The sequence below is a fragment of the Pyrgilauda ruficollis genome, unplaced genomic scaffold (genome assembly GCF_017590135.1).
Source record: "Pyrgilauda ruficollis isolate IOZ18807 unplaced genomic scaffold, ASM1759013v1 scaffold20, whole genome shotgun sequence".
Classification (NCBI taxonomy): Eukaryota; Metazoa; Chordata; class Aves; order Passeriformes; family Passeridae; genus Pyrgilauda; species Pyrgilauda ruficollis.
The window spans coordinates 4,885,809-4,909,894 of NW_024519207.1; the positions used below are offsets into that span (position 1 = coordinate 4,885,809).

General features: G+C 46.1%; 1 long non-coding RNA gene across 5 annotated transcripts; it reads right to left on the bottom strand.

Moving 5' to 3' along the window:
- Positions 1-5,816: 5,816 nt before the first annotated feature.
- On the bottom strand, positions 5,817-18,832 carry LOC121353267. Of its 5 annotated transcripts, none has more exons than XR_005955078.1 (5): positions 18,416-18,832; positions 15,055-15,174; positions 14,274-14,404; positions 11,847-12,047; positions 5,817-10,152 (listed from the first exon to the last, which is right to left on the bottom strand). It is a non-coding gene; the product is annotated as an uncharacterized LOC121353267 (long non-coding RNA). The 5 variants fall into 5 exon arrangements; XR_005955076.1 differs by having other exon boundaries at positions 11,847-12,083; XR_005955077.1 differs by lacking the exon at positions 11,847-12,047 and adding an exon at positions 12,119-13,545.
- Positions 18,833-24,086: the final 5,254 nt, after the last annotated feature.

Below are 24,086 nucleotides of genomic sequence, written 5' to 3' on the forward strand. Positions count from 1 at the left end.
TCACTGTTTGTATATTGTACTGGTGTTAACCACAGCCACTTCTGAGATGTTGCAATGCAGTTTTACATGGGTGGTGGGGTCAGCTCTTGAAAAGAGGCAGATACTGAAGTTAAATGGAGGAGGAGGAGGGAGTAGGGCACCTGACTAAGCAAAAACTATATGGTCAGGTCCTATATGGTCAGGGCTGTAGGGCCACAGATATGTGTTGTATATAACAATATATAAAATGTTTCCTAGTGGCAAACTGCCCTTGCCTGTGCGCTGGTCATCCCATGCTGGCACAGTTCCCACCCTTAACTCGGGCTGTCAAGGGCAGTGAGCACTGCAGCTATCCCAGCAGGTCAGCCTGTATCACAGTATTAATGGTGCCTTCTGAAAAATGTTGAGAATAGTTTCCAGTTTTGTGCGTGTAAGTTTGGAAAAATGCTTCTTTAGTAATACTGATTCAAACTGAATCTGAGCTTATGAATTTCTAGGTGAATGAATAGTGAAGGTGTGATCGATACACTGCAACCCGGGGAGCAAAGGAATTTGCAATTTTACAGCAGTGGAAAAGAAACTAATTTGACTTAAAATATGAGGGTTATTTACAAAGGGTTTTTTATAGGGTCGTGTGACTGCTTACTTGTAATGAAAATCAGGGGATACTATTTTTGTGGAGCTTCTTGTTACTGAGAGTAATCAAGTGTAGCAGAGGAAATGATACAGCTGAAGGTTCAAGGTAGGACAGGTCACTTGTGTAATTCATGGCTAAATTTTTGCTTTTGGTGGATACTCACCCTGTAGCAGTTAAGGCACTGCTTAGCTGAATCACAAGTAGTTGAATTGCCTTTATTGGGATTGCCATATTAAAGTGCTTGTGTGTCTTCATGGGAGTGTGAACTTGAATTCATAGCTTGTGTTCTTGAGATTTCAGTGTACAGTTTGGGAGTGCTCTTAATGAGGAAACACCACTGAGAAATGCAGGGTTTTTCTTTCTAATGGATTAAGCTAAAATTAGAATTTGTTGATGGCCTTTGTGGCAGAACAACATTTGAATTATTTGGATCCGACAAAAGGAATGCTAATTTTGGTGCTTTTTAAAGGGCTTAATTGTCTGCAGTTGCCTTTATATTCTGACTGTCTCTTCAGTGCTTCCAGGCTGTAGCATTGTGAAAATTGACTTTTTTATACTCTTACACAGATCAGCTTTTTCACTCGCTTCAGCTATCAAAATGTGCAATTTTTTAAAATTTTTTTTTAATGAAATGGACCTCTGGGTTTATTTATTTGAAGAACAGCATCATCGTATTCTAAATTCAAGGAACTGTTATTTTTAATAAATGATTTGGAAGCCTTCAGGATTTTGGTTAGGTAATACCTTAATTTTAGTACACTGTACTAAACAGTGGCAAATCAATGCTGGCAAATCTGATTATTTATGTACTGAGTAGTTCTAAACTGGAGCTGGTTCTTGGAGCTGTTTATTAATTACTAACATGAGGCCAAGCAATATTTTGTTGCCAAGATGATTTTAGCAATAGCTCTGTCAAAGCTGCAGTCTCTTCATGAAACGGGTTCAAATTGACTAAAATTGTGCTTGAAACCCAGACAAAGAGTAGATGTTTGTCAGTTATGTTGTAATACTTCTGGAATGAATTGTTTTGATTTTTCCTTTTGTTCTAGAACAAATAATTTTTCAGAGAACTTTAAATCAAATGTTATCAGTGGTCAAGAGTGTTGTCTTTTTCCATCAAAATTCTTCTTTTTACAGACTCTGAGATGCTCATGTTTTCACCCACATTGAGAGTCATATGAAATGTAACTTATCTTTTTTATGTCAAGCTTTTTATTTTCTGCTTCAGTAACTCTTCAGGCTGTATCCAAGCTGGTTGTCATTTAATTTCTTGCTGTCAATTAGCTGCACAGTGGCTTTATTTTTTACAGCAATATCATAAACTGATCAAAGCAAATTATCACCGAAACCAGGTTGCTGGTCTTTTTTCTTCTTATGGCTTTTTTTTTTTTAATCCAAAACTTTTTTGGCAAATAATTCTGAGGCAAGTCTAGGTGGTTCAGATTCTGGGATCTCCATAAACACTTGAAAGTGCTGGCTGTAGCTGGGGTAGAGCTACTTTTCCTCAGAGTATCTGGCTACGGGGTCATGGGTTGGATTTGTGACCAAAACAGATAACTCGGGGATGTGTTTGTTACAGCTGGGCAGGGCTGACACTGAGTCACGGCCTCTTCTGCCTCCCACCCCACCAGAGAGAGGGCTGGGGGTGCACAAGGCGCTGGGAGGGGACACAGCCTGGACAGCTGACCCCAACTGACCATGGGGGTGTCCTATAATATATGGTGTTGTGTGCAGTGTATAGAGCTGGGGGAAGAAGGGGAGGAAGTTCAGAATGATGGTGTTTGTCTTCCCAAATCACTGTTACATGTGGTGGAACCCTGCTTTCCTGGAGATGGCTGAACACCTGCCTGCCCATGGGGAGTGGTGAATGGATTCCCTGTTGCCTCTCTGTTAAACTGCCTTTATCTTAACACACGAGTTTTCTCACTTTTCTGATTCTCTCCCCTATCCCACTGTGGGCGAGTAAGGAAGTGACTGTTGTGGAAGGAAAGAGAAATAAGAGCAAGTGGCTGTTGTGGCACTTAGCAGCTGCCAGGTTAAACCACAACAGTCCTTTCTGCTGCCTGCTGTGGGGCTCGAAGTACCACCAGATGTGACTGGAATGTGCTGGATCAATTCTATCACTATTATTGCTGTTTTGCTATTAATTGACAGGCTCCTGTTTGTCACAGGGCTTGCTTGCCTGAGTCTAGTGCTCATTAGTGGCTGCTCACTGCACTGCTGTGCTGCTTATCACCTTACTGTGCGGTGCCTGGGAACATTTCGATAACAGCCATGGCAATGTGTCGGGCTGGCAGATAGCCAGAGCTGCTGCTGCTGCTGTGCTGCACTGCTGGGCAGGCTGGAACTCCAGCGTGAACTTGAGTGGAAGGGCCTGTGATCTGTGGGTGAGTCCATGTGGGAGCTGGACACCCTGAGGCATCTGTGGCCCTGGATAAGCCATGCCAGAGCAGGTACATCTCACAGCATCTGTGGCCATGGTCATGTCTGTGCCACAGCAGCTGGACCTCCGAAGGAATTGTGGCCCAAGGGTAAGTCCATGAGAATGGTTGCTGGAGAAGGCACACCTTGAAACATCGGTGGCTGTGCTTGAGGTCATGCAAGACTACCCCAAAGTGTGTGGCTGTGGATAAGCCCAGGAGAGAGCAAATACAGCCCTGGAGGAGCTACAGTCATAGGTAAAGCCATACTGGAGCAGGTTTACTTTCCAAGGGACTGCCTGTGGGTGAGGCCATGCTGGAGCAGGAACATCTCTGAAGGCATTGTGGCCCATGGAAAAGACCATGCTAAAACTGGTCTACCTCAAAGCAACTGTGGCTGTGGGTAAGTCCATGCCACAGCAGGTAGACCCCTGAAGAGTCTGTGGTTAGTAGATAAGGCTTCACTTGGAGCAGGCACACTCCTACAGGACCGTGGAAAAGTCCAAGCCAGAGCAGGGCAAGCAGAAGAGTTAACTGCAATTTTATACCCCATGGTCTGCTCCAAATGAACCAGAGGTGGAGATTGTAATGGAAACATCTTGAAATTGTTGTAATGTGGAATTTGGCTTGCGTGTTGTAGGAATTACTGCAGCAGGAATTACCCAAACCAGTGGAGGACAAGCCTTACAGGAAGCAGTGCAAGTGCAGCAGTGACCTGACATGACCTGCCTTTGGTGTCCAGTAACTCCACACAGCACACCACATCTCCTGTCCTGACCAAAGTCATGGACTAAATGAACTAAAAGGACAGTTTGTGGATGTTTGTGGATGCTTGACAGACATTTCACACGGGTGAACCTGTGTTTGATTATATCAAAGGATGGTGACAGTGGTGGTGGGTAATGAGGATGTACTGGATAGTGTGGAACTTGAGCACGATGCAAATGGTATGGAATCAGGAACGGAGAATATGCTGGTTTGGGCTGGGATAGAGCTAGGATTCATCATAGGAGCTAGTGTGGGGCTACAGTTTGGTTTTGTGCAGAGAAGAGTGTTGGTAACACAGGGATGTGTTTGTTACAGCTGAGCAGGGCTGATGCAGTCAGGGCCCTTTCTGCCTCTCACCCCACCAGTGAGAGCGCTGGGAGGGGACACAGCTGGGACAGCTGACCCCAAAGGGATATCCCAGACCATATGGCATCATGTTCAGCATATAAAGCTGGGGGAAGAAGAAGGAATGTTTGGAATTATGGGGTTTGTCTTCCCAAGTCACCATTACATGTGAGCCCTGCTTTCGTGGGGATGGCTGAACACCTGCCTGCCCATGGGAGGTGATGAATGGGTTTCCTGTTGGGCTTTGCTTGTGTGCATGGCTTTTGCTTTGCCTGTTAAACAGTCTTGATATCAACCCATAAGCCTTCTCACTTCTCCAAATCTCTCCCCCATCCCGGTCAGGGGGAGTGAGCAAGTGACTGTTGTGGAAGGAAAGAGAAATACTCTTCAATCGCATGCCTGGAAACTGTCCAGAGAGCACCCAGACAAAACCTCTCAGCAGAGGGGAGTAAATGCAGTGCCTTAGAGATGCCTCTCCCTAATTCTTACGGCATAAATCAATGCCTGGGAGGCAGCTGCCTGTGGTTCAGCTGCAGAAAGAACTCCATAAGGCTATTTGGGAATTACCACCCATGATTTTTTGTAGCTACAAATCTCAATACAAAGAATACAAATTTTAAGTATTGTTTATTCCTTGCAGGGAGAAATAGCAGCTTGCTGGCTGAAGGCATACTTGTTTATTTAATACGTGCCATTTGAAAAACCTCCCGATAAGCATCCTGAGCATGTTAGTAACAGGTCACATCTTACAGATGATGCATTATTTGTCACTTTTCTCCTCTCTCTTTAGGATTATGTTTTTTAACTTCCTGGTGAATTTTCTGCTGGAGTAAACCTAAAATAAGTTAGAAATTCAAGGAAATCAACCAATTCCAACCTTTGCTGTTCAGTGTTTACTTCAGATGTTTGAAATTAAACCGAGAATGGTTGCTGGAGGGACCTCCTGAGAAGTCTGGAGTGAACTTAGGCATTTGAAATGTTTGGGGATATTCTGAAAAACTCCTGCCACTGGGCCAGTCCTTTTCCTGCGATGAGTAAGCAGACTCTTCTGACTGCATTTATTTAGTATGTGCTGAGCTAGGTCAACAAACGGCCTGCTTGAGAATCCCAGGCAAGGAGCTTCCAGCAGACACTGGCAACTGCCCTCCTCAACTGGGGTCCAATTTCCAACAGGAGCAAAGCCAAGCTCAACAACAAAGTTAAAAGCCAAACCATGAATAAACTGACTTCCTTACATTGTAAATACATCGGAAAAGGGCAGCAGTTCAAAAGAGAAAATGAGCCAAACTCTGATTATTTTCCTTGAAACTGAATCCCAGGGGGTGATTGTCCATTGAGATGCCCCCAGGAGAGTTGTGCTGCGCCAAGAAGCAAGAGGGTTTGGGTAGGACATGGCCAAGAGGCCTCCAAACTGTTGCACAACAGGAATTTGGGTACAGCGTAACAATCGGCTGAGGAAAGGGAAAACAGTTCTCAAAAACCTTATTCCTGAGCTAAACCAGGTTCTCAGGCCATCTTGAAGCTTAATTTTGATTCTTCAGCTGCGTTGGGTGGGGGTGGCTTTTCAGTGATGTGTATGTGGTACACACGGGATGCAGCTCAAGCCACCATGAGAAAGTAGCTACAGGCAAAAAAAAAAAAAAAAAAAAAAAAAAAGAAAAGTCATAATGCTCCAATTTACAGTCTTGTAGTTTGGGTGCACTGAGAGCTCTGTTAAAGTTCTCCCTCTTTGGAGCTCTAAAGGCACTGTAAAATGATGAGAGGTTCTGATCTGGCAAGTGCAAGCTCAGGGCAAATCCACCTTAATCTTGGAAGCAACAAAAGGGGAGTGAATAAAACCTTTCAGCCTTTAAAACCAAAGTCAAGAACAAACCTCAATGGCCTTCAGAATGGAAAGCAGATGAAGTTGTTCATCAGGGAGTACTGGAAGCAATGGAGATGAGTTTATTTGTGTATTATTTAAATTACTGTTAGCTGCTTTCCAGTCCACCATACACTCAGTATCTCTAGGATTTGGAAGCTGGGTATTTATGTTGAGGTTTCAGATCTCTCACTCCATACCCCAAAAACAAAAAAAAATCTTGCTAAAAGAAACTACCTGCATTATGCTCTCTGTGGAGGCTGCTGTAAATGGCCACTCTTCCTTCCATTAGTTTTATTACCGAGAACCTCCCCGTTCTGCCTTTGCTCCTGCTTTAATTGAAGCTTTGCTAGCAGATAGCCATCAGAAAAGACATCTGCAATTCAATTAGATCTGTGCTTAAACTCATGATCTCTGTGAAACCGGCCGCTGCCAGAACAGAGTGCCCTCCGTGGGCTCACCTGGGGCTGCAGCCTGCCCTGCTTTGCGCTTCATCCCCCTCCTGCCCTGCCACCCCGCTTACAGGTGCTTGAAATGAGGATCCATTCCTCACAGGCGGCCTGTGGGAGCTCATTTTCTCTTCCTTGCATAGCCCGAGAGAAGCTGGAAACTTGGCACCACTGAGGAGCTGTGAAACCTGCTTTATAATGTACTGAAAGTGGTTACTTCTCTACTTTGCAGAGTAGAATCTTTCTGCCACGGGAGGTAAGATGTTAAGGAGTTCCAAAGGTGCTCCAGGGGTAACTTATTGCATCTTTTGCATAGACATGAAAGCATGATGAATTTATAGGAATGTCCATACTAAAAGAAGCTGGGCTTTTTTGCTGACTTAATTCAGTCTCTGGTGCTGTAAGTGGCATTTTCCCTGGTGCCAGCTACTCCAGGGCCACCATTCCTGCTTGCACTGACCCTATGAGGTGACTGAGGTGAGCACCAAACATCTGGACAGGCCACAGCACTGAACCCCTGTAAGGAACAGTTATTTGGAAATATTTCCATGACCCTAGAGGTAAATGTTTGTCTCTAAGTGATGTTAGGCTGGTCCCTGACATGAACCACAACCTTGTTTATAAATGCTCCCGAAGGATGTTGCAAAGTGCTTCAGTGGTCTTGCTTAAAGCATTTGTAAGAACTGATTATAAAGACTTGCAAAATCACAAGTGAAAGAAGCCAGAAGATATAGTTGATGAAAACCCCAGATCTGAAGAGTGGATTTGGTTTGCAGCTCACTGCAAGCTGCTCTGTCTTCAGGAAGAAGTGGCCCCCAGTTGACAGAGGGGAAAACCAAATACTTACCTGGGATGGGAGAAAACCGAATGGGGATCAGAATAACGCAGCTGAGTGTAGCAGATGGGTTGGAGCACTGTACCTGTCTGTGCCCCTGAGTACAGGGCTTAGCAAAGCCTTGCTGAGAAGCCTGCAGCCGTGGGCTTTCTCCATCTGCCTTTCACAATATTGCTGCTCTTAATTTGCTTGTAATAAATCAAGTGAAATCTTACAGGGGAAGGAATTAGTCTAGCAGGGGTCCCTTTCTGTTTTAAAGAGTTGACAGTGAGGAGGTTTGGGGCTGCTTTTCTACTGGAGCATCCTCAAAGCCTGCAGTGTTTTAACTTGCTCCTGGACAATCTGGGTTTTGGCAGAGCACATGCGTGTGCCTAGACCCCCCAGGCCATGCATACTGAGCCTGCGGGACCAGGAGGTGGAAGGCCTGTAAGACAGGTGATACAGGAGCTTTCAGCTGGCCACTGCCCACCCACCCTTCCCTCGAGGAGCTCCTTGTGGGGGCTATGTCCCTGGTGAGGCATGTAGGGCAAGGAGAGGGCTGCCCCTCTGCACCCTATAGCCCGGAGGAAAACACTTCCACTTTCCATGGATTTTCTAATTTTGTCTCAGCATGGCTATTCATAGGCAATCTGGAGGTAAAATTAACTTGTACCACAATTCGTTTTACATTTCACCATACTGCTTCAGTGGCAAGCACCCCTTTATTTAAAAAATTTTCCTTCTGGGGATGGGAAAGTACAGGTATCAGTTGTTAGTAATTTAGAGAGGAAAAAATTCTTGTATCAATGCTTAAAATCTAATGTAAATAAATGTGAAACACTCTGTAGAAGGCCACAGCAGTTTTGCATGCAGTGATGTACATCCCAGGGGGAAGGAAGAATCCTTCCAGCAAAGCCTGGCAGTTCATGGCTGTTCCAGCCATGGAATCTAGGGAATTTCATTTCTAATCTAGGGAAAGGTTGAAATGAAAACACATACACCCTTTTGAGATGTTGCATATGAAAACTCTCAGACATTAATTTTCTTTTCAGAAAAAGAGAAAAGCAAACTTTATTTTTGGTCTAAATTTTCACAAAACTCCATTTCTATATATACTTCAAAGTTTGCCAATGAAGCTACTTGGCAACATCAGTACGGAGAAAGGATTTATCAGCTATCATCTATGTTAGAAGCAAACCCAGGAGAAACCTTCAGTATTGCTAATTTCTGATGACCTTATCATAATGCCAGATAGATTTGATGTTCCCATTAAAATGTGAGTTCCTGAAATTACGCTGCTCCTGTGAGATTTGTACCTTCTATTAAGAATGAGTCAGCTTCTAGCCTTGGGTTTCTGGGTAAAAGAGCTGAAAATATCAACGAGCTGCAATACACCAAGCTAGAAATCAGAAAAGAAATAACAGAAAAAAAATATTCCGAAATTGTTTTTTAAGATTAAATTACATATTTCACCTGAAATTTTGGATAGTTTGACAACTCTGAAATCGTGTTGAACCAAATTTGTTCTTGTGCTGTGACAGTGACACAATCTGCCTTTGGTGTCATGGTGCCCTGATCCTGCAACAAATTAATTAAGGGTTTGGGGTTGAACAAACACAGGGCCAATCTTTCTGTTTCATGAAGTAGGACTGAATTTTTTTCCTTGATGTGTGACAGTTTTGTGATATTTAAGCATATGCTGAATTTTTAACCTTAAATACCATTTATCTCTTTCCCTCCCAAGGAGCATTTTGTATTCAGTGTGTTTTATCTGGTGACTCATATTATCTGCAAATAATCAAGCTGAAATACTAATTGCTTTTGAAGAGGGAATAAAGGATGACATTGTTCTGCATCATCAAAAGCAATTCAATCTGTTCCTCAAGGCAGGAATAAAGGTTGCAGCCTTGTTTACAAAAATGGGGAAGGCAAGGGGCTGCTCTCTTTCAGCTGTGCAGATGGGTGAGGATTTCAGTGTTCAGACTGGGGTTATAGAATGCTCCAGCTCCACTGAGCCTCTTAAAAGTAGCATTTAGTTCAGAGGCAGCGGTCTTCATTCACTCACCCCAAAAGAATCTGGAGGGATTTTATTATTGTATTATAGCTCTGCAAGCCTGGGCAGTGTTTGGCACCAGCTGCTTTGCAGAAGCTTGCTTCCCTGGGGCTCTTGCAGACTGTGCCCAGGCACCAGGGCTAATGCCCTTCAGTGCCCAGGGGCACGGCCACCCTACAGCCAGCGGTGCTTTCTCAGTGGCCCCAACAGTGGGAGCAGGTCTGTGGATCCAGAACTCTCCAACAACAGGTTTCCTAAAGCTTAGGTTGTGTTTTGAAGGGTCAGCAGAGAGTACTGACTTTTCTGTTTCCCAGAAACTGCTGGCTAAGTTAATGAGAATGAAAAACAGCAACAGCCATTTCCAGCAAAAATAACCAGTGGCAGTAATGGTCCCATCTCCAGTCTACTGCATCAGAACTTCATCAGGAGCACAGCAAAGGACAGGAGAGTTGTTTGAAAAACTGGAATCATAGAATAATAGCATTGCTTCTGGTTGGTTGGCAATGCCCAACCCAAACCTCTAGCCTCCCAGGCCCTGGATTTAAGGGCCTGGAGGGGAAGCCATATGAGAGCGGCTGAAATCTCTTGGTCTGTTCTTCGTGTAGGAGACTGAGGGGATGAGACCTTGCAGTCTTCAAGTTCCTTGTGAGGGGAAGAGCAGGGGCAGGCACTGATCTGTGCTCTGTGGTGACCGGTGACAGGATCTGAGGGAATAGCCTGGAGCTGTGTCAGGGGAGGTTCAGGTTGGATATCAGGAAAAGGTTCTTCACCCAGAGGATGGTTGGGCACTGGAACAGCTCCGCAGGGAAGTGGTCACATCACCAGCCTGAAAGAGACCAAGAAGCATTTGGACAATGCTGTCAGGCACATGGTGTGGTTCTTGGGGATGTCTCAGGATCTCCTCTGGTCAAGATGACCCTGAGATGTATTTAAAGTCTCTTTTCCCCAACCCAGCTGTTGAAGAAGGAGTCAGAAGTCTTTGGCTCATGTTCTCAAGGTTGTTTATTATTTATTATCTAAAACGTTTTCTGTCTGGCCTGCCGAGGTCTGTTCAGCTCTGTTCAGCAGGTCAGTCCGAGACACACTGCCCTCCCACAGGGCCAGCATTGTCTTTTATACTATAACCTACGTATTCGATACTTACAGTTATGTTCCATACCTATCACCTATGTTAGACAGTGACTTTCTACTTTACACCAATCCCACAGTGCCACCATCACCAAGAAGATGGAGGCTAGGAAGAAGAAGGAAGAACAGGACAATGCCCAAACCCCTCCATCTTGCCTCCTAGACCCCTATAGTAAAACCCCCAAAATTTTTCTTTTCACCCTATAACTACTACTATTATGCTACTTAAACTTTTGTGACTTGCAATTCTTCATATAAAGTTGGTAATTTGCTCCATGGGTTGAGATAGAATTGCCAAGTGTCTTTGGCTTCCAGGGTCTCCGAGCCCCTGCCAGGATTTTGAGCCATCCAGAGCACCCAGAGGGATGTCCTGGGTTCTGTCAGGGATGGTGCTGTGCAGGGCCAGGAGTTGGACTCAATGATCCCTGGAGGTCCCTTCCAAATCAGCATATTCTGTGAATAATGATTTATTGCACATTACAATACTTACTGCTGGGTTAAAATGACAAATGTACACAATCCTATTGCTTTTGGTTTTGAACAACTTGCTTTTAAAAGATGAGAGGCTGATCTAAGGCTTAACTGTTTCTTGAGCAGCCTCTGTTCCACTGATGCTGGAAAGTCATTTTCCAGGCTGTGACACCTGCTGACCCAAAGTATCAGGGAATGAAAGCAGAACCAAACATGAAGTGATCTGTGCTTGGTGCTGTTTGTGCTGCACATACTGACACAGAACCCCGGTGTGCAGCAGCCTGGGCTGTGCTCAGACATGCTCCGTGTGCTGATGCCGCACCAGAATGTGGTTGTGTTGGACAAACAACTCGCGGTGTCCCTGGACTGGTGCTGCCTTGGGTCTCTGCCTGACCCTGGATGGTGTGATACGAGTCCTTCAACCCCAGACTGGTTCAAATGCATGCTTGAAATGCAGTTATTTGAGAAGCCAAAGACTTTTTCCTAGCAGGGTTGGGTGCTGTGCCTCCGATGGCACGTGCCTGGAATGGGAGTTGATGACTGGGATCACCAGCACAGCAGATGCCATTGCTGCTGTGGGTGAGGATACAAGATCACGCTTGGGAAAACCTGAGACTTGTTATCTACTGGCCTGGGATTCATCACATGATTGCAAGGACAAAACAGCATAGATGTAGAATGACTGAACCTTTAAGGGACCTGGGGAGGTCATGTGCTCCAACTTCTCACTCAGAGCAGGGCTAATCTCAGCATGAGGGCAGATCACTCAGGATGTATCCACCTGAGTTTGGAAACCTCCAAGGACAAAAAATTCACCCCTTCTGGGAAACCTCTTTCAATGTTTTTTGGTTTTTTTTTTCCTAATACCCAATCAGACTTTTCTTTGATGCAACTTTTGTCTTGGCCCATGAAGTTTCTCACCTCATTTGGGGTAAAATAATTTGCAAATTGCAGATGAGGAGGAGTGCCCGTCTTTTCCCACTGGCAAGACATTGTGCATGCTGCTTTGCTTCTGCTACCAGTTATCCCGGGTTGCAGACACCTCCTCCAGCTGCCGTGTCCATCAGAGATAACCAACCCTTCCTCAGCTGTGACTGTCCACATGGAAAGCTGGAATAACTGCTGCTGACAAAGCAGGAGAAAACCTGCTTTGAAAACCTTTAGGGAGAGGATGAGAGGCTGGTTGACTTTACCTGCTCCACCTGCAGCTCCCGTGGTCAGGGGCTGCACACTCACACCCAGCCTGTCTGCGGTGTCCATGTGCTTGGCATAGGTGACTATGGAAGAGCTCATCTTCTCTTCAGAATGCAAATTAAGATAGAAATTACAATGTGCATGGTTTTGTTTGCTTGTTTGTTTTTTCCACACTGTGTAGCTGCAGTATTTATGTTATTGGAAAGCCATGGGCTCTCATATCCTGCATCCCAGGACAAAAGGCAAACATGTATGGGGGGCTGGTCGGAGCAGTGCATTTGAGAAATATGGATGAAATAACCCTGAAGCAATTAACTTATTTAGAAATGACAAAAGAGCTAGCAGGTGATTTCTTTGTTCTCTGACAGGGACAATAATATTCCGTCTATAAATAGGCTTTTTAAAAATGCTTTTTAAGTTGAATCCACCAGAATTTTTTCAATTAAATGTTTTTGACAGGAGATAGTGATCAAATTAAAATAAATCAAAAAAGTGGCCAATTATGCTACAAAAAGGTCATAAATCTGTAGGCGAAAAATATAATAGGAATGCTTTCAATTCATAGGTTGTTCATTTAAAAAAAAATCTGGAATTTCACAGTGATATTTTTAAAGTTATATGTTGTGTAGGGTTTTTTAACATCATGGCTGACATGTCATGAAATCATCACGGCGCATAATAACATCTTATCATTTCTAGCTCAGAGTGTTGCCTGTTTGTTGTAGTGAAACAGTTTGGCACCTGATCAAAGTGTCTCCTGCCTGTCTTGTAAAAAAAATAACGTCAAACTTCCATTACAACACAGACAGGAGACACTTTGATCTAGAAAAGAAAGTATGTTAGTGTTTACTAAGTGGCAGATGGTTTTAATAGTTTTTAAATGAAACAGAATAAAAAAAAATAAGGTTTTCCCATATAATATGCAGGACTGATGAAATGCCATGAAATCATATGAAAAAACCTTAAACCAGAGATAAAAAGCAGGAAAGAGCATTTCTTAAGAGAAAATAACCTTTTTTTGGTAAGGGTATTTTCCTTTGTCATTTGCTTTTGACCAGGCTGGGTTTGCCAGGCATTGAGTCTGCCCTGCACTCGCTGCTGGGATGTGTGCATGGAGCTGGCAGGGCTGTGAGGCTGGAAATGCCTGACTTGTTTAAAAAGAGAGATGTGGTTGACCCATATGACAAGGATGACTCCTGCGTTGTTGCCATTGGCTCGTTTAATGTCCAAGGAAAATTCCAGATCAGCAAATATGCCTATGCTTGGCAAATACATTTCTTAAAAATAAAACCCTAAAGAGCTGCCCAATCTGGAGCATTAACTTGAGACAGTTATCTGTGGTACTTGGGGATCTGTTCCAGGAAACAGTGTGCTGAGCTCCATGTCTGACTCCAGCTATTTGGGAACAGGGTGCCAGTGTCACACTCTATGTGTAAACATATAACAATAGCCATTATTATTATTATTATTATTATTATTATTATTAGTCCAGCATCAAACAGAATCATATTATAGCATCCAGAAATAAATAGACACACAAAATGCTTCCCGGTGAGAGCAGAGGGAGGTTAGACCAGCTTCAGGCTGGCTTACTAACATGGTTTAAATCAGGACAAAGCAAATGTCCAAAGGACAAATGTCCTTTTCTGTTGCAGGTCCTTGCAGTTAGGTAGGTTGGTATAAGCCCAGTGAGGGTTCCTATTCCCCTCTGATAACTCATCCTGCCCTGCTTTAACTGTTACCCAATAATGTGAAACCTTCACTGCATTGTAGGATCATTTGGGTTGGTAAAGCTCATCTAGTCCAACCGTAGAGCGACAGCTGAGCTTGCAGCTGCCAGCAGCATGGCTGGCTGGTGCTGGGACATCCCACTGGTGTCCACCACAGGCTCCCAGCTGCACAGGCATCTGCCAAATGGAAGAGCAGCTGACTGCTGGCCTTCCTGCATCAGGCTGTGGCAAGCCCTCAGAAGACATGAGGTGGCCAGAAATGTGCCATCAGAACTGGGAGTGTCCAAGCCCGAGGCACAGCTGTGTCGTCAGGAGATGTGGCAGTGGGGTTTTGGAATGGCTCTGTTTCCTGCCTGTCCCTGAGGGCCTGCCTGAGCCTGCAGTCCTCCTGAGTGCTAAGATGCTGGGCATCTACCTGCCGTACCTGTCTGCAGGACGGAGCCAGCCCAGCTCGCAGAGTGTCCTGAAAACTCTTCACCGTGGCAGTCCTTATATGTGGCTCTGTCGGGTGTCAGCAGCTTTCCACTCTGGTATTCATATCAGACCTCCACATGCCTGTGGAAAGCAAGGCCATGGCACATGAAGGGTTACTGCAGGAGGAAACTCAGGGTAGAGGAAAGACAGATTTCAAGCCTTGAGTCAGCCAAAAAGCTGAAATTGTAGGAAGCTGCACTGAAAAGATGAAAAAAAATAAAGCAAAGAAAGGGAGATTTGAATGGATCCAAGCCTGCTGTGCGGTATAAAGGAGAAAAACAGTGCCGGCATGAAACTCTTCCAGCTGCTTTCCACAGACCCGGCACAGCAAATTTGTCACAGGAAGTAAAGCAGAGAAAGGGAGTGAAATGGGTCAAGGCAAAGAGGGCACACGGAGGGATGCTTTCTACCTCTGGTAAGGCCAGAGCACTGAGCTCACCTCTGCTTGTGGGCCTGTGACCGGCACCGGATTTTTGGTGCCCTTGGAGAGGCACAGCAGAGATGTGGATGGGGCTAGATGGGGAAATGTCCCCTGGGACTGGCAAAAGCAACTGTGTCAGCTGTGTCCCCAGCCAGCCAGGGAGAAGAGCGAGCACTGGCTGCTCGGTCTGCCTCCTGCAAGGCCTGTCATCCCTCCCTTCATGCAACAGGTGAACCAGGGGAACACACTTAAAAAAAAAAAAAAAAAAAAAGGGAAAGCGAGAAGCCACTCAGTGTAGGAGATGAAGTACTTATGAAGAAGATGCCTTTCAGGTGTGACGTGGTGTGTCAACAGTGTCCACGGGGGAAGGTTACCACTCATGCCTGGTGAGAAGGCATCAGGTCCTGCAATCAGCCAGCCCTGCGAGAGACTGAAATGTTAATGGTTAATGACTCAAAACAATGGCCCATTTGTGGAGGCGGCAGGGTGCTTTGCACCCCCAGAGGGGGAGGAGGTGAGTTTTTGGGTGTGCGATGGCAAACCTCCGGGCTGCATTAGCCAGAGGGGCTGAACAATCACCACCGTGGGCTACAAACGGGCTTTGAGGCCGATAAGAGGCTGATCCTGTGAGGTGGAATGGTGCTTTTCATCATGCCAGCTGCCCTCCCTGACATAAATCAGCTGTAAAACTCCCCCCACACCTTCTCCTGGGAAAGGTCCTGAGGGTTTTCATCCCTCCTGATGGGGCATTCCTGGCTCAACTGCGCTGATGTGAGAGGCAGCTGTCATGTCTCAGAAGGTGTCACAAACCATCAAAGACCCCCAAAGTGCCCCCAGACCCATTTCTGAGGCTTTCCACCCGAGGACTGAAAACTCACGCCCAGGTGAGGTGCTTGGAGTCCGAATGTATTTGAACCCTTCGGACTTGGTGTTTGACGGGCTTTTTTTCCCACCCTGAACAGATCAAGACTGTGATCATCACTTTGACCCAGGGACACTAAATGGCAACAATCAAGTCTTGCCGTGAGATCCATGGGTGATGATATGTTTCTACTCTTACCGTTTCTTTCTGTTTCTTTTCCCTTGCACATTTTTGAGTGATATTTTTATGTTTTCATGTTGACATATTGCTGTAGATAACAGTAAGCAAAACGGCTACATGCCTGCTTTCCTTTGCAACCAAATTGTTCTAAAATAAACCCTACGTATATACATATCTTTACAAACACTGATCATCCAATGTCCTTTCACTCTAATCCACCCCAAGGGATCTGTTAACAAGAACCTGAGTTGCCCTCACATTTGGGGCTGGGCGTGACAAACCCCTGCTTGGATGGGACCCTGGGGCTGTGAGCCCAGCTCCGGGGGGATGGGATGGAATGGAATGGGATGGGGAGCAGTTACCAGTGAAGAGGATGTTAGATGACATGCTATGGTGATGTGGAAAGAAGCACTGGAAAGAGAATTGATTTCTGGTCCCACAGGAAAAGAAAGATACGAGAAAGTTGGAGAGGAATGTTTCACAAGGAAAGGTAGTGATAGGACAAAGGGCGGAGGCTTCAAACTGAAAGAGGGTGGGTTTATTTTAGGTATTAGGAAGAAATTATCTTCTTTGAGGGTGGTGAGGCACTGACACAGGTTGCTCAGAGAAACTGTGGATGCCCCATCCCTGAAAGTGTTCAAGGCCAGGCTGGATGGAGCTCTGAGCAGCCTGATCTAGTGAAAGGTGTCCCTGCCTACGGCAGGGAGTTTAGAAGGAGGTGATCTTTAAAAGCCCCTTCCAACCCCAACCACACTAACATTCTATGAAAAAGGGTTTATGGGTAAAAGCCACGAGGTTCATTAATCTGTAGCAGCCAACCTGAGATGCAGTGTGTGCTTTTCACCTTTGGTATTTAGAAAAGGCCTATAAGAACCATGCTAATACATAAAAGATACAGGCCTGTGCATATAACCTCTGGGGTCACTTAGGGTTCAGCCTGGGAAGAAGTGAGCAGGAAGAGGATGGAAAGAGCTTTCAGTGGCATATACCAACAGAAACAAAAGCAAGCTGTTGCTCTGCTCTTGAAGGTGGCAGGTTAGTAGCAATGGCCTGAAGCTGAAGGAGGAGCAGGGTTCAGGTTAGACTTTGGGATAAGGGCTGAGCAGTGAGAAATCACCCACTGGGATGAAGCTTCCTGGACTTACATAGATCTTGGCAAGTGATTGTGAAATGGCTTCTGCCAGCAGGAAATGTTTGCCTAAACACAGCTCCCCTGGCCACCTTATTAAAGTTGGAGTTTCCGAGAGACTGCACTAAACCTATGTCATTATTAGTGCTGTCTTTTCAAGTTGGGTCTCTAGATAATGACACTAATTCTGTTTCTCAGGCAAAATTTCCATGTGATTTGATGGAGGCTGTGCACAAAAAATGAATGTCCCTCAGAGTCTGATACTACAAATATTTTTGCTCAGAAATCAATCTGTTGATTGAGGAGGTAATTTCATGCTAGAAAAATTGTGTTGTCTCTGAAATCCAGGCATGAGCTTAGGGAGAGGAGGCTACCTAGTCAGATGTGAGCTGTTGACTTGGTCTCCACCAGAACATGCTTGAGCTCCTGTGCTCTGCTTTCTCCACTGCCTCCTCCACTGCCTCCTCCTCCTCCTTGGCATCCCAGGTGCTCCAGGTGCTCCGTGGCAGACTTTGTTTTCCTACAGGGCTGGTTCAGTGTGGTGATAATGCGGGAAGAGAGCACAAGAGGCAGCTTTGTGCTGTCTGCCCAAGGATCCTTGAAATGGCTGGGCACCTCGTTGTGACATGGAGCAATAGTTTGGAAATAATGATAACTTAAGACATACATCTAAGAAGCTGTTCATAATGTTTTCTTAAATAATTTCCCTCTTAGTGAAAGGTCACAAGGTCAAAAAGCCACAGCAGTCCAGGTATGGCTGTTCTTAAGCACCAATCCCAGCTTGGCCAGACTTTGCTGAGCCCTTGCAATGAGATAGCCTTACACAGTGATTTGTACCAGCACACTTGTGTATAAACATGTCGAGATACATCCAGCGTGATCACTGGAACATGTAAAACATGCCTTTGAAAGCAATTCAAGGTTTGTGGAAGCTTGAGTGGGTTGGAAAGGTCTCTAGGTACCAGCAGAGCACAGCACAGCGCAGGGACCAGATGTTCCAGTCCCCTGTATCCCACATCCCTGCCTGAAAAGGTGGCCCAGTTCATCCCTATTAGAAGTCTCTAACGAGCTTATAACCTAAAACTATAAATATAGGAGCAGATTTTGTCACCAGAGTTCAACCCAAAAGTCTTCCCTTGAGAATGATTAAAGCTATTGCAGATGGCAGCAGTGACATTCGCTGCCCTCCCAACACCAGATAAGAACCCTCAGGAGAACAGCCCAACAAACCCCCTGCACTGCTGCCCAGGATCCCAAGTACCGAGCAAACTCCCACCAGCTTTCATGTCCAGACATGTTTTCTGTCAAGACTTAGTAGCCATTAAATACTGAACGCTGAAAGTTTGGGGAGGAAAGGTAGCAAATCAAACTTTATTGCTATTTCCAGAGCTGCTTCCTAAGGCACAAACACAAGTTTCAGGGGGAACCATGTCAGACTGGTGACTACTTTCCATTTTCCTGCTTTCCCTCACTGCCCACCCTTTGGAAGTATGTTCCTACCTGGTCTGGAGACAAAAAAAAGCCAGAGAGAGCCAGCAGCTGGATCCTACAGGGACTTCTCCTGTGGCTTCAAAAACATGGGTGGGGAGAGGAGAAAAAGGAGTTTTCGGTTGTTACTTCTTTGCTCTTTTGCTCTGCTAGCTCATGTGAAAACAGATGCAGAAAGACAAGATAAGGAACTCTGTGGTTTCATCTTGTAACCTCAAACAGCAAACACTCCTCAAAAACAGTTTACTATGTGGTCACATTGCTTCGAAGAAAGGATAAGAAGCCCAACTGAAAAAAACACAATATAGTAATTGAAAAATAAAGCTATAAATAAAATAGAACATGCCCTGAGATTTGAAAGCCTCAACAGCTCAATAGCATCTCTCTCTCAGAAGGTTTCTTCTTCTTTTTCTCTTGTAGAGAGAAGCTTCAGTTGCTATTGATACAGGCACCTCCTCCCAAAAACTGGCTAAATAGTTTATCCACCCCCCCACCCCCCCAAGTCCCATTAAAATAGATGCTTTTCAGCATGTGCCAGGAATAGCCTTATGTGAAATATGCTAAGATGTTGCAACTTCTATTTGGTTTATTTTCTATTTGGTTTATTTTGAGTGAGTACGATGAAGAGGCATAAGGCAGGGCTCTGAGGCTGGGGACAAATGTGGAAAGGAGAAGTTCATTAATTTATAGTAATTTTGAACTGCTGAGTTTCGTTTTCATGTGTACTGCTAGCATGGCACTACAGAACAGGTTGAAGATTTAAAAGAAAAAAACCAAACCAAAAAACATTAAATACCAATATGTTAACTATAGCACTTGCCGCTTCACAGAAAAAACAGATGTTCTCTAAATGCAGATGTTGCCAGTTCTGAAATAACAGCTGGCATATACTGATAATTACTAATTGGACTCATCCAGTCAGTAGAGCTTAACAGTGACAGAGTAAAGGCAGAGTAACAGACTGACTCCTTTCCCCAGCTCCAGAGAGTATCTGAATTTCTACTTTGGCTTCCCTTTCTTCCTTTTCCTTGCCTTTCAATTTCAGCCTTCCAAGGGCCTCTGTTTCCTGTCCCCCCGCCCTGGGTACCCATCCCACGGATGCAGGTCCTGCGGCAGGTCCCTGCTGGCAGCTGCCAAAGCCACCCCGTCCCCAAGGCAGAGCAGGGAAGGAGGTTGAGAGCGATCAACCTGAGGGGTGTCACCCACACTGATCCCTCTCCCACTGAGGGCAACGTGTCTGGCTGATGCCAAGCACGGAAATTGAGCTTCAAACACAATCTTGGTGCAGGAAATGTAAAGTCCCACTAACCAGCACAAGGCAACTCAGCAGGAACATCACCTTAACCCCAAGGGGTGAGACCTGGGGCTGCGAGGGGCTGTGAGCAGAGGAGACACAGGGGCAGCAAAGGAGAATCCCACGCTGTTTATGCTGTGAGTGGTAGCTCCTGCTGTTAGTCGTGGCCACTTTGAGCTAAAATGCTGCCTCACACATCAACGAGCAGCAGAAGCGAAAGAGAAAAACAGACTGACTTGATTTAAAGTAAACATGAGAAAAACAAATCCACCCAAACCCTCACGCCGTGTTATCAGAAAGGTACCAGGCTGCAGGAATGCTGTGGGTTAAATTAGCTTGTAATAGCTGATTTTGAGTTGCATTTTTTTGTAAGAAAAGCAAATCAACAAATTTTTCATAAGGACTGAAAAATGCCAAGAGCTGTAACATACTTCTTTTAAAATTTGTCTTCAGAGATGTGAGGACAATTCAACAGTAAAGCTGGATTGTGGCCAGACATATCTGAGGAAGAGTCCCATTTACCATGGTGCAGTGGGTCATTCTGCCTGGCCACACAAAAATTCTGGCTGTGGGTCTCCCTCCACCCCCTTGGGACACCAGAAAATCTCCTTCCTGCCTTCCTGGGAAAAAACTTCACCACTGGGATGCAGGGAAGGGAAAGGAGCACATCCGTGCACTTTCCACCTATCTCCTTTTCTTGATGGGTTTAGACCAAGGAAGAACAGTAAATTAGTTTTGAGTCGAGGCACACAAGGCTGGAATTAAAAGCTCTCCTCCATAAGCCAGGTTTTGGCTATTGGCAGCCCAAGTGCCGGTGAGCTGGTGGGCCTTTGTGGCTGGATGGGCTCTCAGCCCAAGGAGCAGGGCCAGAGCTGAGCCTGGGCACAGCTGCCACAGCCACAGGGGAGATTTTGGATCCCTTGGGCCACAAAGCCTCCCTTCTCCTGAGCCATCTGTGTATAGAGACAGACGCACACATTCACACGGGTTTGTTTTTCTTGCAGGGTGTGGCTTGACACTTCCTCTACTGGTTTCACTGGGTCAGAGATACACTTTGCAATGAACAGGCAGGAGGTTTTCCTCCCTTTTGAAGAGGAAGTCTGGGAAAAAGAAGCCCTGCCTTCTCCAGGCCCCAGGGAAGCATACTTGAGTGACCCTCAGAGAGCCCCCTAATGCCCCCCACCACCCCCACACCACCTCAGCTTCTCCTTATCAGGGCTGGGCTACCTTTCCTCCCTGGTGCGTGGGGGTTTCACTCTGCTTCACGCTTGCCTTCCAGATCCACGGTTTGGCCATCATTGCTTTCTTATTTCATGTCTATATTAATTAATTGTAAGTACGTATACACAAATACATACATATATTTGTGTTACCTCTGTGTGTTGGGTATAATTCTGTCACACAGTTCTCTCTTTTCCATGGAGGGCTGGTGCAGAAGGGGCCGCTGGTGCTCATTTCTCTGGCCCTTGAAGTGTGCACATCTCCCCGGGTCCCCTTGCCCACCACAGGCTGTGGCACTGGAACACAAGGGGGGCCCCATGGGAGCTGAGAACACTTGTCTAGAGAAGCCTAGCGGGTCCCCTCAATGCCTAGTGTGTCCCCACTCTGTGACCCCCATTCCTGCTGCCACCTGTGTCATGCTGTGCCTGGACCCCAAATCCCTATGTCTCCCCCATGTTTCCACATGCTCTCCCATGTGTCTCACTACTTCTCCACGTGTCCTGCTGTCTTTCCACACCTGCCCTTCCATGTTTGCCTACATGTCTTGCCATGATCCCCTGTGCCCCACATACATCTCCCCTGCATCCCCTTGTCCCTTTGCACCTTCTTAAGTGTCTCTGTGTGCCACGCATGCTTCCCACACCCTTCCCACATCTCACCAAACCCCCTGCATGTCCCCAGTGGTCCCCAAAGCTTGTCCCACTATGGCTCCATGCCAGTCCCTTGCACCCTCCTTGTGTGTTCCCTACCAGCTCTCCCAGCTGACCCATTCCTTACTGTCCCTGGGCAGTAGAGTCTGCTGACATCTTGGCACACTGTGCTACCAAACCCTGCGGTGTCAGTTTCTGATTTTGGGAGAAGCAAAGTTACCATCTAAGATGAAAGCAAAAACCCCTTTCCTCTCACGACAAGCACTACTTGTTTCAAGCCCATGTGAGCAGAGTCTTGAGTGTTTTGGTGCAAATTGCCTGCTTGTGACACACAAACCAGTTCCTGAAAGAGTGCAGCGGGCTCACTGGCTGCTTTGGTCTGGGGCTGTCTCAGCTTTCAGGATATAACACGTCCCCAGGAATTATTTCAAGCTGTAGCAAGAAAACACTTGGCAAACTCTGTCCAGCTGCTTGCAGTAGCCCTGCAACAAGATCTGTATTGTGAAAGTATGACTAAAGATGGCAGGAGAGAGAGGGTGCCCCCTGGCATAGCTCCATGGCCAGGTGACTTCTACTGTAAATAATGTAGATTGGTATTGACAACCGAAAAGCAATAAACCTATTGCAACCTGCTTTTTAGGCCAACTTTTGGCTGGCAAACAAGGAATGTGATGGACCTTCCCAAGGCTGGTATTCTGGTGTTTGCTTAGGGTATTGACATTTTATATCCCATTGTTAAAGGCTGGGAAAAAAAAGTCAGTTATTGATTGGGACAGAGCTATCTTTGTGGAAAGGCGTAGAGGCCTCCTTTTCATATTGTTTGCATGCCTTCTCATTTACTGGGTGTGGAAAGAGAAAGGCTGTGTCCATCATGCTGTGTGGTGCACAGACCTCCCACCCTGGATGGGCACTGAGGTGACAGCATGGCTGATGGAGAAGGCCATGTTGTGTGGGTTAGACTGGTTTCACATCCAGCCCAGCATCCATCTCCAGATGTGGCCAGTTGTTTTGGGAGGAGGGAGGGCAGGGTTTGTAATTCTTTCCCTGCCAGGCTCTGAGATCTTTGTTCACTTTCTGCAAGTTCTTAGTGCTTGACCTGCTTTCTTCACTGCTGCCAAGGGCTGAGCTCGTGGTTTGGTGGACACTAAACACAGAATCCGGCTCTGGACCAGCAGTGGTCTGTGCAGAGCCCATGTGAGTCCAGGACCCTTTTTTCCCCCTCAAAATATCTAGTTTTGCAGTTGTATGTGTTGAATTCATTCTGCCCTTTTACCCCTCACTGTCTGCAGTTCTCACAGCCTGTCCTCGTCCTCAGACAGCTCCTTATCAGTGGCCAGCTCTCTCCCTCCCTCCTCACCCCTTTTCCAGGCCGTTTATGAAGGACTGAGCAGCTGAGGTCACTGCACAGAGCCAGACCCTGGTGGAAGGTCACTGCTATCATGCTGCCATATGAGAACTGGCTGTCTTCTCCTGACCTCCATTTCCTGTTTTTCAGCCCGTTATTTGTAGATAGCAGGACTTGCTTTCTTATGCTTGAGTGGCTGCATTTCCTGAGGAGCTTTCTCTGCAGCCTCATTTAATCCTGAGCAGCTTCCTGGGCTAATGGAGCTGTTGTGCCCACAGGAGTGGTGCACTGGTCCCAGCTTGCCTGAGCCTTGGGATGGTGGCATATGTGCCAGCAGGTTAGGAGCCACCCCACTGTCTTGGTGTCTTTGGTAGAAACGTGAGTGTTTTGGGTCCCCCCTGCAGTCACTGGGGGGCAACAACTCCAGACTCTCCCAGGGGCTGGTTGCTGCCCATCATCCAGGGCAGATGCTGTCATCTGGGGGTCCTGCAGCCACCAGCTCAGGGCTGAACAGAAACCAGCAACAGTCTCAGCTCAGCAGAAGTCTGGAAGAACGTGTGGCTAACTTGGTGTATGCAGACGTGCTATCAAAACCATTGTGGTTTCTGAACAAGGCCAGGTGATTTTGCAGCTGGGATGGGGCTCAGGGCACATGTTTTTAACACTGCTGTTTAGCTCACGTGGTGGTGAGTCAGGTCTAAGACCTTTGTTAACTCTGCTCTTTCCATTTCTCCTTGTTGCCATCAAGCACTCAAGGTTTATCACCAGCACTGGGATGTCCTTCCCCAGCAGCACCTGAGGAGTCTGTGCAGTAGCTGCAGCACGAGGGTAGAACATGCTGGGTAGTCACAGCTTGCTTCTCTTCCCACAGCTCCAGACAAAAATAGCACAAAATGGTGACAATTCTCCTATTGTTTTATTTCATGATCATTTTATTCTCCCTCCTTTCTCTGCCCCACTGAGGGACATTTTGGCAGTTTGCAAACATCCCCCTGTTCACATTCACTGAATGTTACTACAGGCATTTCTTTCATGTGACAGCTTTAAAAAGGGATGTGAAAGCTTTCCTTCTTGTCTTCCTGGCCTTTCCCTCCATCATCTGACCCTCATGAATGCTCTCCAGCAAACAGTTTGCCTTTCTTGTATGGTAGAATCTGGAAATAATTGTCTGCC